General features: G+C 41.4%; 1 long non-coding RNA gene across 2 annotated transcripts; it reads left to right on the plus strand.

Moving 5' to 3' along the window:
- Window positions 1-2,691: 2,691 nt before the first annotated feature.
- Window positions 2,692-7,891, plus strand: LOC121715872. 2 transcript variants are annotated; one of them, XR_006033699.1, is made up of 4 exons: window positions 2,692-2,945; window positions 6,424-6,543; window positions 6,959-7,072; window positions 7,200-7,891. It is a non-coding gene; the product is annotated as an uncharacterized LOC121715872 (long non-coding RNA). The 2 variants fall into 2 exon arrangements; XR_006033698.1 differs by having other exon boundaries at window positions 6,959-7,891.
- The last annotated feature ends 9,716 nt before the right edge of the window (window positions 7,892-17,607 follow it).

Raw genomic sequence — 17,607 nt, forward strand, 5'->3', positions numbered from 1 at the left:
CTTTTTGTAACCTCTTTGAATAAATCTATTTATAGATAGAATATTGTATAATAAAACAAGATCAAGCGACATTCACACACACAAGAGTCTTCTTTGTCCCCACAAAATGTATTAGTATAAAATATGAGCTTACAGTTTGGCTCTTGGGTATAAATCCAAGCAGATTCATTCCATTATCTGCAGTAATAAGTCTACACCACAAGGTGGCAGCCACACACTACTGAAATGGGCAAAAGTCATTCAACTCACACCTACCCGCCCACCCACACACACACCCACACACACATCCACACACACACACACACACACACACACACACACACACACAAGCATGGGATGCTCTGACACTGCTCCAGAACATGAAATGTGATGGCAATTATGATACATATTAAGGAAATGAAGAATACAATACTTCAGATGTGGGCAACATCAGTGATGGCAATGAGTTCATCTTTAATATTCTGAATTAGTTAATCAAATGCCAGATTTATTAGATCTCTCCATGCAAATGTAATCAGAGTTGATAAATGATTGGCTTCAGGAGATGAGAGAACTTGTAACAAAGGGGGAGATTTTTCAGAGAAAGCAGTTGTTTGTCCATGATTCTTCACACAGTAATTCTTTGGTTAGTCTTATGAGCAGAAATTGAAAGCACCGAGAGGCAAGTATGTGTCTGTTTTGACTGCTTAAGGGATGAATGATTTTAATTTTCTCTCTTATTGGGTTTGTGAATCTGTTTGAAATCCACACCCTGACTCACAAATGGGAACCTATGTTTAACATGTTATTCCATTTTTTTATGGCCCACTGAAGACCAGGTATAATTAAGATCTTTCCTTTATGACTTGAAGTGTTTACCCAGTATCATGATACTCCGTTCGCTCTGAGGAGGCCCAGACACAACTAATGCAGTCAAAAAATCAGCAGGGATGATATTGGCCGCTCAAGCCTACTTTTGCCAATTTCGCTGAGATTCTCTAGAGACGGGCGATATTTAACAAAACAAAGATAACACACAAAGTGTTTTCAGGAGAGCAGGAGAGTGTGAGGAGGAGAAGGAGGAGGAGACCGAGTGAGAGCATGAGCTAAATTCTTCCATGGTCCCCTTTAAACCCTGTGAATAATCACTGATTATTTTCTCATTTTGAAGCCCCTGTGGTTTATGGATAATTTTAAAGGGTTTTTAATTTCCTGTCCTAAGCAGAAACTCTTCAGATGCCGTGAGTGTGCATATGGCTGTGTGTGTGTGTGTGTGTGTGTATCTGTGCACGGTCATGTCTACGTATGGCTGCATGTGTCTGTGTGTGTGTGTGTGTGTGTGTGTGTGTGTGTGTGTGTGTGAGAGGGAAAAGAGGGATTTGTGTTTTTGTTTTTTCAGCAGAGTGTTCTCAGTTTATGGGGTCGTGTGTCATGCGGGATTTTAATACGCAGCTCATTTCCGGCCTGCACACAGATAGGGATCAAAGCCACTGCGCCGGTGTCTGCCCCGCCACCCTCCCACTTGCTCTTCCCTCCTCCAGGTGTAGAGCCACACCAGGGCCCGTGGGCCTCCAGCCACCGCCGGCCGCGCTCATTTCATATCAATTTTCCACTCGGCTCTCGAGCTCTGCGCGCTTCCTAATTCTATTCAGGGCTTTGTGATTTAACTGTGTTGGCATGTCTGCCCCCCCCCCCCTTTCTCTCTCTTTTGTATTGCATTTGGTCTGGTCCAGCTTCATCCTGGTTTGCATTAAAAGGCAGAGGTGAGCTTTTGGAGGTGTCCTCTGTCGCCCACCTTCAGCAGTCCCAGCCCCCAGTTTCAAAACAGCAAAAATAAGGGGGAAGCTTTTATCTCTATGTGAGAGTGTGAAAGGGTCAGAGAGAGAGAGAGAGAGAGGGAGAAAGTGAGAGAGAGAGAGAGAGAGAGAGAGAGAGAGAGAGAGAGAGAGAGAGAGAGAGAGAGAGAGAGAGGTAGGTAGGTAGGGGGAGAGAATGGCCAAAAAAAGTTGTGTTGTAATTCCAAACACCCCCCCAAAAAAGATGCCGTTGCCAGCATACAACAGTGTGAGTGGAAGAATTAACACAGCGTATCCTTCTGTTAAGGATTGTGAAATGGGATACTGTGTTTGGGTCAGAGTTGGATGATTTATTTGTTTAATCTTTCTAGGCTCTCGTCTATAACTTGAGGAAGAAACAGACAGCATTCTCTGGTCTCCCCGCAGAGAGGAGCAGGACGAGAGAAAAGAGAGAAAGAAAGTGAGGAAAAAATAAAAGCGCAGCTTTCACAAAACACCGCTGACAAGAGCACCGAGCAATTTGATAACGGGAGAAGCAGGGGGGAGTGTGCGCAAATTACAGGATGTTTTTATTGTATTTCTCCTGAAGGCAACGTTCAATTTCCCCTTCTCTTATCCAGCCACCACTTATCCCAGCCTCCTGGTGCCACAGCTACAATTCCCCCTCTCCTTTTGTCCCTCTCCAAGCACTCCACACTCCTCCTTCAGGTGCCCTCGCACCAGAGGCTGGTATTGAGGGTAAAGGGAGGAAAATTGCTCTGGTGTTATTATCATGAGAATGGGATGGAGGGAGAGGGGTGGGGGTGTTACTCAGGGGGGGTGTCTATAGAATGTGGGTGGGTAGGAGGGCTCACTGGACTGTACTTTGGGAGCTTGACCACGTGCGGCCCATCTAATGGCTTCAGCATGTTGAGCATGTCCTGGCCTCTTTTGCGGTGAGGAATCTGAAGGTTGGCCTCTGACTGAGTTGAGGTGAAGGGAGGATGGGCTTTTGAGTGTTGAGGGTACAGGAGGACAGGGCTACAGAGTTTTCCAGAAGAGTAATACAAATATGGAGGAGACCAGAGGAAGCTTAGGGAGCAGTTTCTTGCCTGTCAAATTTGTGTACATTGATATTGGATATATCTTTCCTTCCGGTTCCGGCGCAGACAAGAGTGGCAGCATGGCGAGGTAGCTCAATGTCTTTGTGTTTTTTTCTACGTCTTTTGTTTACTTTTTACTTCGCAACTTTTTGGATTCTTGAATTTCCCCTTGGGGATCAATAAAGTATCCATCTTTCTATCTATCTGGATATCAATGACTGAATCTGGTAATAAACATAAAAAAAACTATCTAGTGTCACTGAAAGGCCTGCACCAGAGATGGTTCATTACCAGTGTTCTAAAGATTATTTGCCTGTACGAACACCGAAAGACCGTGTTGAAGTAAAGATACTTTAACTCTTCATGATGCTTAGTGTTGGCATACGATAGAGAGCCATACACATGCCCAAACAGCTCACCACTCCTCCACCCCCCCCCCACCCCCCACCTCAGACAATTGGACAATTGATGCTGGTTGGCTTGGCTCTTTCTCCGGAGCTCCCATTACTCTCACAGTGTGGGGCCAGGCCAGTGAGTGGACAAAATTGCTCAAAATTCGCCAGTAATTGAAAATACCTATCCCACCCTTTGGTGAGATCTCCACCCAGCATGATACACACTCATAAACACACACACACACACACACACACACACACACACACACACACAGACACACACACACGCAGAGAGAGAGAGAAATATAGTTACTACACATTGAACAGTAAGACAGACACACTTGACATACATATATAATATATATATACAACCCCAAAACAGAAAAAGTTAGGATGTTGTGTAAAATGCGAATGAAACCAGAATGTACTGTAATAATCTGCAAATCTCGTAAACTCATATTTAGTTGCAGAAAGGACACAGACAACATATCAAATGATGAAAATGACAAATTTGACTATTTCATGGAAAATATATGTTCATTTTAAATTTGATACCAGCAACACGTTGAAAAAAAGTTGGGACGGGAGCAATAAAATGCTGGAAAAGTTGTGTAATGATAAAGAAAACAAAAGGAGGAATGTTTCACAACTAATTAGGGTAACTTGCAACACTTCTTGGGTATGAAGTAAAGATGTAGAGGTATGCATCACTCTGTGCAAACCTGGCTGTGTGGACAAATGATGAAACAATGCCATTTTAATGCATGAAATTGTGAAGTATTTGGGGAGTTCATTATGTACAGCACATTATATCATTAAAATTCAGAGGAGAAATCTTTGCAAACAAGGGATATAGCACTGAAAAACAATATAGGATGGTCATAGTCTTTTGGACCTCAGATGGCACTGCATTAAAACCAGACCTGTTTCCGTAAAGAAAATCATTGTATGGTCTAAACTTTACCATGCAACAGCCAAAATTGTATTTAGACATGATACAGATATACCACCATCTTATCTGGACCTGAGCTTGACTGGACTGGACTGGTTAGACCAATCAAAATTAATTAATATGAATTAATTGCAAATTAATTTTGGAAATCATGGACTCATCATATGGGCTAAAGAGGAGTGGGGCTAATCTATCCAATTTGTTTCAGTGCTCAGTTCGAAACCCATCTATGATGGTGTGGTGGTGCATTAGTACCTACAGCATGGCCATCTTGCACATCTGACAAGGCACAATCCATTGTATACAGGTTTTTTTAGTAACTGCCACGCAGGCAATGTGTTTCCTAGGGAAGACCTTGAATATTTCAAGAAAACAATGCCAAAATGAATTCTGCACATATTTAAACAGTATTCCTCCATAGAGGAAGAGTCCAGGTCCTAAAATGGCCTGTCAAATTAGGTGCATCATGGAATGAAAAATATGACTAAGAATACCCCATACTGTTGAGCAACTGAAATCGGGCAGGAATGGGACAACATTTCATTTTCAAAACTCTAGCAACTGGTCTCCTCAGTTCCTGAACATTTACAGAAATTTGTTAAATGAAGAGGTGAGGCAGCACAGTGGTAAATACTCCCTGTCCCAACCTTTTTCTAAAATTTGAAAACAATAGGCCTACAGATAAGATGCTGAGGGAGAACATTAGGACATGGACCCCAATGACCATGACCTTTGACCCCATGACCTTGAGTACCTAATAGCTGATGTTTATTCTAACTACAGAACAGTAAAACCACTTAATGAGATAAAGACCCCCCCAATGCGAAACAGAGTGGAGTTTTCAAAGTCAAAGTCAAAGTCAAAGTCAAAGTCAAAGTCAGCGTCAAAGTCAGCTTTATTGTCAATTTCTTCACATGTTCCAGACATACAAAGAGATCGAAATTACATTTCTCACTATCCCACGGTGAAGACAAGACATATTTTACCAATTTAGGTCCACAGACAAACATAACATTCAAGTAAACAAAAAAGTAAGTAAATAAGTAAATAAAAAAGTAAGTAAATAGGTAAATAAGAGGGCACATATAATAATGAAAAAAATAAGAGCAGCAAAATGTGGTTGAAATTGTGCATAGACAGTCAATAAAAATACTAGTGCAAATACAGGCCAATAAAAGGCTTGGGTAGTTCTGTTTGACCTAAGTAAGAAGAAAGTGGCATAGTGGTGCAAGTTATGTAAGAGCAGCAGAAGTGTTGTGTTTTCAGGACAACAACACCAGTTGTAAAGTGTACAAGTGTGCAAGTGTGCAAGTGTGCAAGTGGAGTAGTGCAGGCGGCCATTTTGGGTCCAATGTCCAGGATGTTATGTAGCTGAGGGTGGAGGGGGGAGAGGAGGGAGAGAGTTCAGCATCCTTACGGCTTGGTGTATGAAGCTGTTGGTGAGTCTGGTAGTGCGGGAGCGCAGGCTTCTGTACCTCTTCCCAGAGGGCAGTAGATCAAACAGATTGTGAGCGGGGTGACTTGCATCACTCACAATTTTGGTCGCCTTGCGGGTGAGGTGGGTGGTGTTTTCTCCACCAAGTTAATTAATTCTGTATATCGAGACACCTTACAGGTTTGCCCCCCATGTTGCATGTCAGTATGTAGGCAATAGGCATGCATTTATAACACAAAAAGGGAAATGCAGTTCAGTGCATGATGGTGGGTAGGTTGCTTTGTTATACAGTTGATTCCACTGTTGCGAAGCCTGCTTGTTGTCAGTTCAATCATCGTTTACATTGATATGGGACGGTGATTATTTTTTTTTTTTACCAGATACTTCATAGGAGCCCCAATGTACAGAATGAATAGCCCCCTGTCAGCCAATCGGAAAATAGTATTTCTTGTCTCTTGTGGATACGTTTTCAATAATATGCCTTGTAGTTTCTTCTAAAAAATTGGTTATTGTGTGGGTATTTTTGTGTTTTCAAATGACTAATTACTTATATTGTATTGAAATACATTTTTACATCAATATTTTGTATTTTATTTTGTTACATTTCATCAGCCAGTATTTGTAGTTAAATAGTTTTTGATATATTTGTGCCCACCTCTGATAGAGGCCAATTATGAGCAACCATCCATCTTATGTTCCAATGGCACATTCTGTTTGTTAGTCTGAGTTTATCATTTTGAAAGGCTAACTGATCATTAGGAACATCTTTTGTAATTGTGTACAGATAAAAGAAGCAATGCAAATGGCCCTGGAGCCACTGCTATTGTGGGTTTGAATAAAAGGCGCTTGATAGAAGCCAGCTTCCTCTAAAAAAGAGGACAGTGACCCGGAGCACAGATCCAAGGTATGCAAAAAACATGCAGAAAGGAAGCAGTCAGGTATTCTAACTGGAAATATCTATGTGGCCCCAAAGTTTTTAACGGCAGTATACATTATAGACTTACACACAGTTCACCAGAGTAAACACGAACACAGTCATACTGACATTCTCTACAGCACAAAGAAAATGGAGGCATCTTCGCATCACACTCATACAAACACCCTCACACACACACACACACACACACACACACACACACACACACACACACACACACACACACACACACACACATTCAAAAATCCACCCACCGACCCATACATACACACACACACACACACACCGCCTTTTTAAACAAAGAGCTAACCACTCAGTCAAGGATGCTCCTAATGGTACCAATTTTTCCTCCCTTCTCCCCCCATTCTCGCCCTCCCACCAGAGTGAATTGATGCAAACTGATGGCGTTCCGATTACCACTAAGAGCCAGGCTGCTCATGGGCCGGGTGTGACCAGACCCTCCTTCACCCTATACCTCCGGCTGCCCTGATAGCAGGTATTGATGCCTGGCCATTGTGTCTGTGCACCACAGGAGTGGTAGTTTTTTTGGGGGGAAAGAGGAGCACGCCCCGGGGGACAACAGCTTTTATCGATTTATTCTCTTCTTTGGTTTGTCACGCTAGCATGACTGCCAGACCCCTGGAAGCAGCAGCAGCTCTTCCTCTCTGCCCTGGCTGCCACACACAGATATGAAAAGCCTGAGTACAAAACAATGGGGCGATGATGAGTAGGAGATGCCTGAAAAGGAAAGAAGAAGCTTGCGTGCCAAACCAGAGGTGGTTACTTTTGCACACTTGACTTTACAGAGATATGTGGTCGAACGGGGACATTATGGAGGACTTTGGAAAACTGTATGTCAGATATTCAGTACAATGTTAGTCAGTACAATGTTATAAGTCCACAAATGTCAAACATTTAGGATGGTTGGGATAACAGGATTGTAAGTCTGAACTGATGGAGAGGTTTCAGCAGTATGCTTTTACAACAGTTTCATAATTTGTGTTTAGATCTGGAGAGAAATGTTTAGCCATATTCAGCCTCATGGATTCTAGAATATTCTGAAGCTATTTCCAACAAATGCGTTTTATCACTCACTGACTAATTACCCGTCGTGACTGACAAGCAGTCTTTTTTAATTTCCCTGTTCTGATCCAACAGTGGGTGTAAGTGTGGACTGTAGATGCTGTCTTGGTAAGCCAATCATCCTTGTCTTCTTGCTTTGAACATGTACTCACACTTTTCAATGCCATATGCAATTTAACTTTCACTTGATTAAACACCAACACCACTTGAAACTGTGGATTGTTAAAATCTTAATTAGACTGACACATCATTGTTTTCTGTGGTGTTTTTCATAATGTATTCATACATCTACATAGTGTTCTGCCGTATGTCTTTCTTTACACTGGCACATGCAATCTTCATACATTTCTGATGCTCCAGCACATCCCTTCCTGATTGCCTATAAAAAAAGCATATTCCACATACCTGTATAATATAATGGCATTTTCCCTCATCGGTGGTTTACTGTGTAGGAGGGGGAGGTTAATTCTCTTGTGTAATGGAACTGCCTCTTATGACTTTTCCCATCACTCCCTCACACTCTCATATCATTCTGACACACTCAAACAGTGAGTGCTCTGTCCTTCATAATATTTAATTTTCAATAGAAAATGTGGCAGTTATTTATATAACAAGAGGCCCTTCTCAATTAGCCCAAGTAAATGCGTGTGCACAGGCACACATGCACACACGCACACGCGCGCACACACACACACACACAGACACAGACACACACACACACACAGGCACCACACACCCAAGGGCATCTGATATCTCAGAATACACAGCCTTGGAACATGAGGTACAAATTGAATTGTGTAGCACTGAGATCTGAAGTGCGGTATCTGTAATGAAAGCAGGCAACACACTAATTAACGAATTAATTACTATGGAAAAATTGCTGTGCAGTTAGCACCCCTCCCACCCATTTTCTAAGACACTCCACATCCCACTCCACAGCTTGCGCCCCTCTATGCATCTAGAAAATGCATCTACAGAATATGTCTGCAATGTCCTTTGTTGCATTTGTTTTGTCTGTCATCCTTATCTTCAGTGATGATATTTCAGACCCTGTCTAAAACGTTACATTGTAAATCTTACATTTACACATTTACATTATGTCTGATGATATTTCAGACACTGCATTAAACATGTTATGTTGAGTTTCTTACATTTATACATTTACATTCTGTCTGATGATATTTTAGACAGTGTAAAACAAGTTATGTTGAGAATCTTACATTTGCATTGTTGATGATGAGCACATATTTAACTCAGGAAGGTTTGATTTCTTTTGTTTGGCCATTTGATTGAAATTGAAATAGAAAAGTCTTTGTTTTTACTGTCCAGGTGACACAATACCCAGCACTTCGGTCCCATTCATCCTGATAGTAAGTGATCCGCAGAGTAGGCCCATTGCTGCCCAGGAATGCAAATGATGATAATGGCCAAAAGCATCCCTTTCAATTAATATTGTGTTACACGTTATAAGCTCAAATTATTTATGTGAAGACGTTTATCCACAGAGATATATGTCAATTTTTAAAAACAATCATTTTGTTATTAATGTTCATGGCAACAGAGACCGCACTTCTACACAGACAAGGACGATGTGAATGCTGCACATTCAGTCTGTTGTGCATGTGAAACATATAATATGTATGTGTGTATATATATATATATATATATATATGAAACATATGCATATAACACAGTTTTAGTCTTTAATAATCCAAGACGGAGCAAGAGGAATGCCCGTTGAGCCTTGCATTCCTCTATAGTTTGAGGCACCATTGGTGTCAAGTGACAGGCACTTATGACCTATCAGCAGTATTACCTCTGAACTTGGCACTGTTGACCGTGCTGCCCCCTGCGTGCCAAGAGGCCACCGGGCAGGCCAGCTCTCTGTCCTTACTGTGGCTTCACCTCACTGCTTTTGACAACAAGCTGCTCAAACACACCAAACCTGATAGCGCACACACTGTTATAGAACCACAGAATGGAAACATAGAGCCACCACAAGGTTAAAAACAACACTGACTAAAAGGCACGCAAATCTGAGTTCCGTCCGGTGGGGAAATATGTGGACATGCTGGCAAATACAAAATTCCTTGTGTGTTGGGAGTTCATTTTAATCATGTAGCAAATCATTCTGCTGGGGAATTGCTGACATGGTTCCAGTATGGAAAGCATTTGCACATTTACAGCTCAACATGTTCTGATGAATGGTTTCAGCTCAATAAATGAGGGTAGTTCAATTTCATTCACAGCTGTGTTTCATTTTGAAGGTCACCCCTTTGAGTCAATCTTTGGGGACAGATACTGACGTGATTGCTTTCATATTCTTTTACAGATAGTCACAAGAATGGACTACATATTAGATTGTCATATGGTCATTTTGTTATTCTCTGATCGGGTATTACAATTAGAAACAACTGTACCGTGTAGATGTTTTTTGCCTGTCCTGCTCCTTGCAGCATTCTGAGGAGACGTTATGACCCTGTTGTGATGGAACAGGCCCCCTACGGTCCCCCTGGGTCCTCCATGAGACGTGGCAGAGAAGCAGTTAAGGCAGAGCTGTTGTTCCTGCTTCCCCTCTCCTCAGCTCCAAATGAATCCAGATGGACTCGTTTACAGCCAATTAGCCGCGGCACTTTAAGTGCAGTCTCACCTATGCAATTAAAGCTTTTTATGAAAAACCTCCCAGCAGCTTCAAAACTGGGCAAGATAAAGCAGCTGCCCAGATTTGCTTGGCTCCCCCACACACCCACCCACCCACATATGCTCCCATTTGCCCCCCAGATGGGAGTGAAGTAAAGAAGTGGTTGGGGGTACACCAATGATAAGAATGCAGGGCATGCAAAACAACACGAGCTCCCTTTAATGATGTGAATGAGCATCAACAACAACTGTGAATCTGTGACCTTATCAATGGACAGGAACCTCTGCAGTGAAACCACAAGCCTCTTTAATTTTTGTGCAGATTGTATCAACGCTATCCTCATGTCCTTTCTGTCTGAAATTGATTCAGTGAATTCTCTTCCAAAAAAAGGGGGGGGGGCGGGGTACCAACCTGGCATGGAGTGGATGATGATGCAGAAGTTCCTGTGCCCAACATGGTCAACACAGGGCATCACTTTACATGGCTCATTGGCACAGAGCTTAGTGGGCAGTCACTGATCGTTGTTATCTTGTCCTGTCAGGAGCCAACCTTCTCACTCTGGTAAACTAGGTGCTACAGATGTGCAATCATAGTAGCACCAAGTGACTGTTTGTTATTATGCTCAAGTGCTGTTTTGAGGGATTTATTCATTCTTTTGATACTGAGTACCTCCTTTTCTTAGAATTATAAGTTAACATTGGCCTGACCACACCTGAGTCCTTATGTAGTGCATACATTACAGTCTCAATTTTGATAATCTGTACTCCCTCATTTTCTCTATATTGAGGGAGCATAACTCTAAAGTTCGTAAAGTAAAGGTGATCCGATGTGTATCCTAATTTTCAGGTTCTGTGGTGATGGTAATTTTGATACCATAGATTTAATAGAGACCCAGTCAGACCAATAGTATGAAAAATCAGGAATAGAGTTTATTTACAATGATGCGCATCAAGGGAGAGACAGCATGACTTCACCTAAAGATCCATCAGCTGCTCTAACTAGACAAGGAAATAGTTAGGGTTTAAGTATCCTTCCAGGCTGACAGGAGATGGCGTTGGTCATCCCATCTCACGTGGACTACACTTAATCAGACTCTGATTAGTGGCAACCTGGCAATCCGGAGCAGATAGCTACTGACGCAGCCATGCAGAACAGTGAAACACTGCAGAGTCATAATATTCCCGCTTATCTCTAAATACAGTCACACACAGATATACACAGGGACAGTACAGATATCATACAGTCATTACATAGAATCATACTTTTAGTATCAAAGTGACTCACTAATGAGAAATGCAGAAAATTAAACCACATATTGGAATATTGGACATAATGCAGAACATTAAACCATATATTGGAATATTGGACATAATGTTCTATTCCACTTTCTCTCAGTGGCTATAGCATCCCATAAGCAAGCAGAATTCAAAATGAGATCTCATCTATTTCTCCTAAATACCCTCGGAAGAAATAGACTGAGAAGAAAAACAGACTATTTCAAGGTGTTTTCCTTTGGGAAATTTCCACTGAATACTATCCATGTAGTTGTAGTATGGGAAACTGTGACTGCTAGCATAAACTCATGTTAGTTCGTAAAGAAGCTGATGTATGACAGTAACATATGCAGTATAAAGTATGGAATGTGAACTCACAGTAGAGTCTCTTGGTGGACCTGACTTCTACATTATCATGACATGTTTCAAGATAAGTGCATTAAGACCACATACTTTCGGTATTGTTTATTTTGTTGTATTGATATTGACTACAAATGCATGTTTAAGTGTATCCATTCTGACAATCATAACACCTTCATCTGACTTTGACAGGTGTGCTAGAATAATTAACAGCATGTGCAGTCCTTTCACACCTGATACCTAGTCTCAGTTGTTTACCTCACAATGATTACCACTTGATGGATTGAAAATCCCTGATGCCTACACTTAATTGGTTGAAAGCACTGATGTCACAAAACACATCTTTAGGCTTAAACAATCACTACATATTGGGTATTGGGTTTATGTGACCATTATCAAATATACAAAGTTTGCAAATGCCGCTTATTTCCAGACTCACAGTCACTTCCTGATTGATGCAAATTATTTGTGTTTGCTAGATAGCTAACTGATATGTATATATGATATATTTCTCATCAACTTCACCACTTCCTCTGAAACAAACAACATTTTGATTTTGGAAATCTTATAAGTAGCCTATAATCTTGCCTTGCATTGTTTAATATATGTAAAGTGGAAAATATTAATCTAATATGTTCTGGCTGTGTTTAGGCTAGACTTTAAAGTTGTCTTTGAGTTTTTTAACATAGGCCTACTGCATAGAGTGCTCCTTCCAAATAGTTTGCCGCTAGCTGCCTGTGTCCTGAATACACTGTAAAAAAATGCAATCTCTGTGTACAATCCAGGCCACAAAACAACTTGGGCAAACCTTGCCCATAACAAACTGTTCCAGCAAATCACAGGCGAGATGCAAGTTTAGGAGTTTCAATTGCACAGGAGGGAGGGGGAGGAAGTAGCGAGCTAGCTTTCTGTTTTGTTTGAAGAGAGTGGCCTACTGGTTAGCACTTCGGACTTGTAACCGCAGGGTTCAAACCCCGACCAGTAGGAACGGCTGAAGTGCCCTTGAGCAAGGCACCTAACCCCGAGCGCCGCTGTTGTAGCAGGCAGCTCACTGCGCCGGGATTAGTGTGTGCTTCACTTCACTGTGTTCACTGTGTGCTGAGTGTGTTTCACTAATTCACGGATTGGGATAAATGCAGAGACCAAATTTCCCTCACGGGATCAAAAGAGTATATATACTTATACTTACACTTATACTAATTGCACGGGAGGGAGGGGGAGTGAGTAGCTTGTTTTGTTTGAACATCAACAGAAGTGACCTATCCCACAACCTTTAATGCACTATTTTATACTAAGCGCTTTCAGATATAACCTCCGGAGTATATGCGGAGGTTTGTCAAACGGAGTTCCTACCCTTCGGATGATTCAGATATGATGCTAACCTGCTGACCATATACTGACCTTATACGGACGTATGTGTGAACGACATGCACGCACATTACAGAATCTCCGTGTGGTTGTGGAGTGAGGGGTGGGGGCTTGTAGAGTTCACAAGATACGAGACATGACACAGAATATATGCGGCCGCTGCCTGTCACAGCTGCTTTTTGTTTACAAAGTGTAGCCTATGCATTATGTAGGCTAAAGAAGAGAAATCTATTGTGCGTAGGCTAATACTTGGAGTAGGCTAGTCACGTAAGTGCGCACTTGAAATTGACCTACAGTATTTGTATGTGTGCTTCGAATAAACACATTTATCTGTTTTCAACTTTATGTAACAGAATTACTTGGCTATAGAACCCCAAATATGGTTTGTGTTGGAGAGAGAGAGCATGCACAAACTTTATGGTAGGCTACCAGCCAATTCAGCAGGCTATCTCTAGACTTCAAGGCCATCATACAATGTTTTTAAGCAACAAACAAAATACTAACATAACTGTGAAGTTGTTCGTTTTTCATGGTTTATTTTTCCCAAAAGCATCCTCTCCCCATGTGTCTATTGCATTTACGTAAGGAGCTTGGAACAAAGTTGGGTTTTCTTCATTTTCATTTTCTCTAGGCATATATATGCTCAACAAATATCTGCGAGCTCAGCAGGTCATGAGAAGGAAGGCTATCAATGAACAGAAAACCGTGTTGGCTAACAATTTATTAAATACTCCTATTATTGTCGTCAACGACGTCGCTGTAGGCTACTGCCTTTTCAGCCCCTTCTGCTTATCTTGCACAGTCTTTTGAATTCATTTAAGCCTTGCCATGCAGTTGTAGGCTACAACGTGCCGTTCCCTTCATGTGTTCTATCAAAATGTTGTATGCCCTCATGGACAGTAGCTCCGTGATGTCTGCATCTTTCCAGGTCGGAGATTTTCTGGACGCCACTCCATCATAACACTGGCATTTAAGTCAGATCTAACCACATGGACGCACGAAAGAAACGTCACCAGCACGCCCTCTCACTAGGTGTGAATTTTAACTGCATGTTCTACGCCTCGTTCAGACACAGCACATTTACATAATGTCCGGAGGAAATACTAGGGCGGGAGTAGTAGAAACACCGGCTAAATTCGGACTTCCATATGACCGGTTATGTCGTTCAGATATACGGCCCCACCGTTTAACATCGGCAGAACCTCCGGTCTTACACGTATGTCTGAAAGCGCTTACTGTCACTTGAGTAAAACTTCTATTTTAGCCACATCTTGAGGAATGCTGGATAAGCAACATGCTACTGCAATAAAACTCTTTTAAATCTCAGATACACAGATACACATTTTGTTTGCTGCACATAGGTAAAGACACACATCAGAGAAAGAAATCACTTAATTTTAGATGATGAACTGAACCACGTGTGTGCGGACAGTCAAAAGGGAGAGAGTTAGTGAGTTATAAAGGCCAGATATCCCACCCTCAAGCGAGCAGAAACTGGGAAATGGGTAACCTCAGTCTGGAATGTTCCAGGAAATTAGGAGATTAGAGAGTCAAGTGAATATTGGGGTGGGCAGTTCAGTGTGTTTGGGTGGCCTCGTTTCATTTCTAGGTCTGAGTCTGACACATTTTTGCATAGCAGGATATGCTTGGTATTTCTATAGACTATAAGAGTGTATTATTTAGTAAGCATTATCTTTATTATCTTGAAGTTCGATAGAAAAAAGAGTTTTGTACTAAACACATATCTGTTATATGAGTTTGATGGAACACATACAAGCATGTTGCTAACACTGATGACATTTTTTTGAATTGAAAAAAGAATCTGCTAATGATGTGGCTAATTTTCGGCTTCACACTTGTCTACTGGTGGCATGTAAGGTGTGAATGTTTCATTGCCCATAGCGATTATGTGTGAACTGAAGAGCAAAATCATGTATGTCTTTCAGACATTTTGTTCTGTCTTTACAGATCATTTATTTAGTTCTATACCTCCCCCTTCTTTACACTCATACAGGTGAGATTGTTGCTACAGGATGTAAAAAAAAATCTCAGTATAAAGCTGTCTATGCTGTTCAGATTACATAATATTAGCTAAGAAGAGCTAAGAAGAGCTAAGAAATAACCCTATAGGACCACACCAGCTCATTCTCCTAGGCCTGCCTTCAACCAGAGGGGGAAAGCTAATTAACCAAACCAGCTGGTGTTTGGCTAAAATGAGAACCTGCACTTCTGAAGCCTTCAATGGCACATGGTTTGACACCAGAGTGTTAAGTTTTGATTGGCTGTCACAGAGCCTCCCTGTGTGCACAATTAAAGAAAAGTTACGAGGGATATGATCATGTCATGTACTGTTGCCTGCTAAAATTCAGCACTATTTCGCATGGCACTCTAATGGCCCCCTTCTAAAAAACTCATAGACACCCTCTGTAGCCACAATAGTCAAATAGAATTTGGTTTGTTGGTACATTTAGAATGCCCTGTCCTGTTTAGTTTCGTTTAAGTCTTTACACAGCATGAGGCTCTGAGGGTCTTCAAGGTGAACTCCAGTAACAGTGAATCACTGAGTGTGCGCGTGTTGTGAAAGGAGAAGCTGTGGGCCGTGTAGAGGAATGTAGTCATGGCGCCGCCTCCTCCATGCCCCCTCTCCCTCTCTCCTCTAATCACTCTCGCCATCACTCCGTCGGCCTCTGCTTGACTCCTTTTGTGATGGTCCACTTCACCTTTGTCGTAAACAATGCCCCTCAGCTCTCCTCTGCACACCTCCGCACCTCCTCTTCCTTTTTCTTTTACTCTCTCTTTCTCTCTCTCTCGCTCTCTCTCTTTCTCTCTCTCTCTTTCTCTCTCTCGCTCTCTCTCTCCAGTTCAGCAACTCACTCCATCTCAGCAACAAATACATATATCATAAAATTAGAGACTCACTTATTTTATATCTGGTAGCACGATTAAAGAATGTAGGAATGCAAAAATGAGATAAAAGTTATAAGCCCCAAGGAATACTTTGAGATGGATTTTTGTTTTTTTGATACATTGATTGTTTTCATATTATGTAGGACTTACAGAATGTGTAAAAAATGTATGAAATACACACAAATGGGTCTACTTGATTTCAAGGCCTTTCATGGTTGTGAATGTCACACATGGAGTACACCTGTTAGACATAAAAAAACAGACCATATAATTCAGGGGGTAGGAGGGGTCAAAAAGAGTGGCTGACAATAGTGCAAGAGTGCAAACCACCTTTGCATATTCAAGAATTCTTTTAGCTTAGGAGGCCCACCCAAGCTATACTGAGCTGTGTGCCATAAGCTGCGCTGTGAGTTCTTAGCAAAACTACCTCTAATTGTCCCTACCATGCTAATCAGCTCAGCCGGTCTGAAGCCGAGCGGAAAGATGGGGCAATTTTCACATTAGAACAGCGGCAGAAATAGAGAGGGAAGTCAAAGGGGAGCGCAGATCTGAGTTCTCCCGAGACAACTGCAGATGGCTTCATCTCTGAGCTCACAGACAGAACGAAGAGAGAAACACACACACACACCCACCCACCCACACACACACACACAAACACATACACTCACACACACACACACACACACACACACACACATACACTCACACACACACACAACAGAGAGGGAAGGATGGGCTGAGGAGGTGCGTGCACACAGGAAATGGCACACACACGCACTTACAAAATAATGCACAATAGACACTAATATAGTCTTTACTTTTGCATTTATTTAGTTCATTTAAGCATGTATGCAGTGTGCTGCATATGTATGACAGTGGGCTGTCAATCGATTAAAAAAATTAATCTAATTAATTACATACTCTGTGATTAATTAATCTAAATTAATCGCATATATAATTTTTGCTGTGAAAGTATTTTAAATATTTAAATTCGAATGAATCATTGAATAATCAGCATTAGTGACATTAAAGTTCAAAAACTCTTTTATTATTATTTTCACTGTTCAAATAATGGCCATAATAATCTATGATATGACCTAATATGCTGAGGAAATAAATTCAAAAGTGCTTCGGGAATAAGTTTTTTTTTCGCATACAAGGCATTTCAGGCCACAGATATAACCTAGGGGACACAATGAAAATAAATGAACACTCCCCTCAATGGCAACAATTATTTCTTTGCATTGATGTGCGACTATAGAGTTGATGAACTCCGGTGATATGCAAATTCCTTGCTGCAGACATTGCAGAGGACTTTATTTTCAACACTTTATTTTTATCAACAAAAATAAATGTTCCAATCAATGATCTAGGCAGCACATTTTCTTCTCTCTCCTT

This window comes from Alosa sapidissima, chromosome 8 (genome assembly GCF_018492685.1).
Source record: "Alosa sapidissima isolate fAloSap1 chromosome 8, fAloSap1.pri, whole genome shotgun sequence".
Classification (NCBI taxonomy): domain Eukaryota; kingdom Metazoa; phylum Chordata; class Actinopteri; order Clupeiformes; family Clupeidae; genus Alosa; species Alosa sapidissima.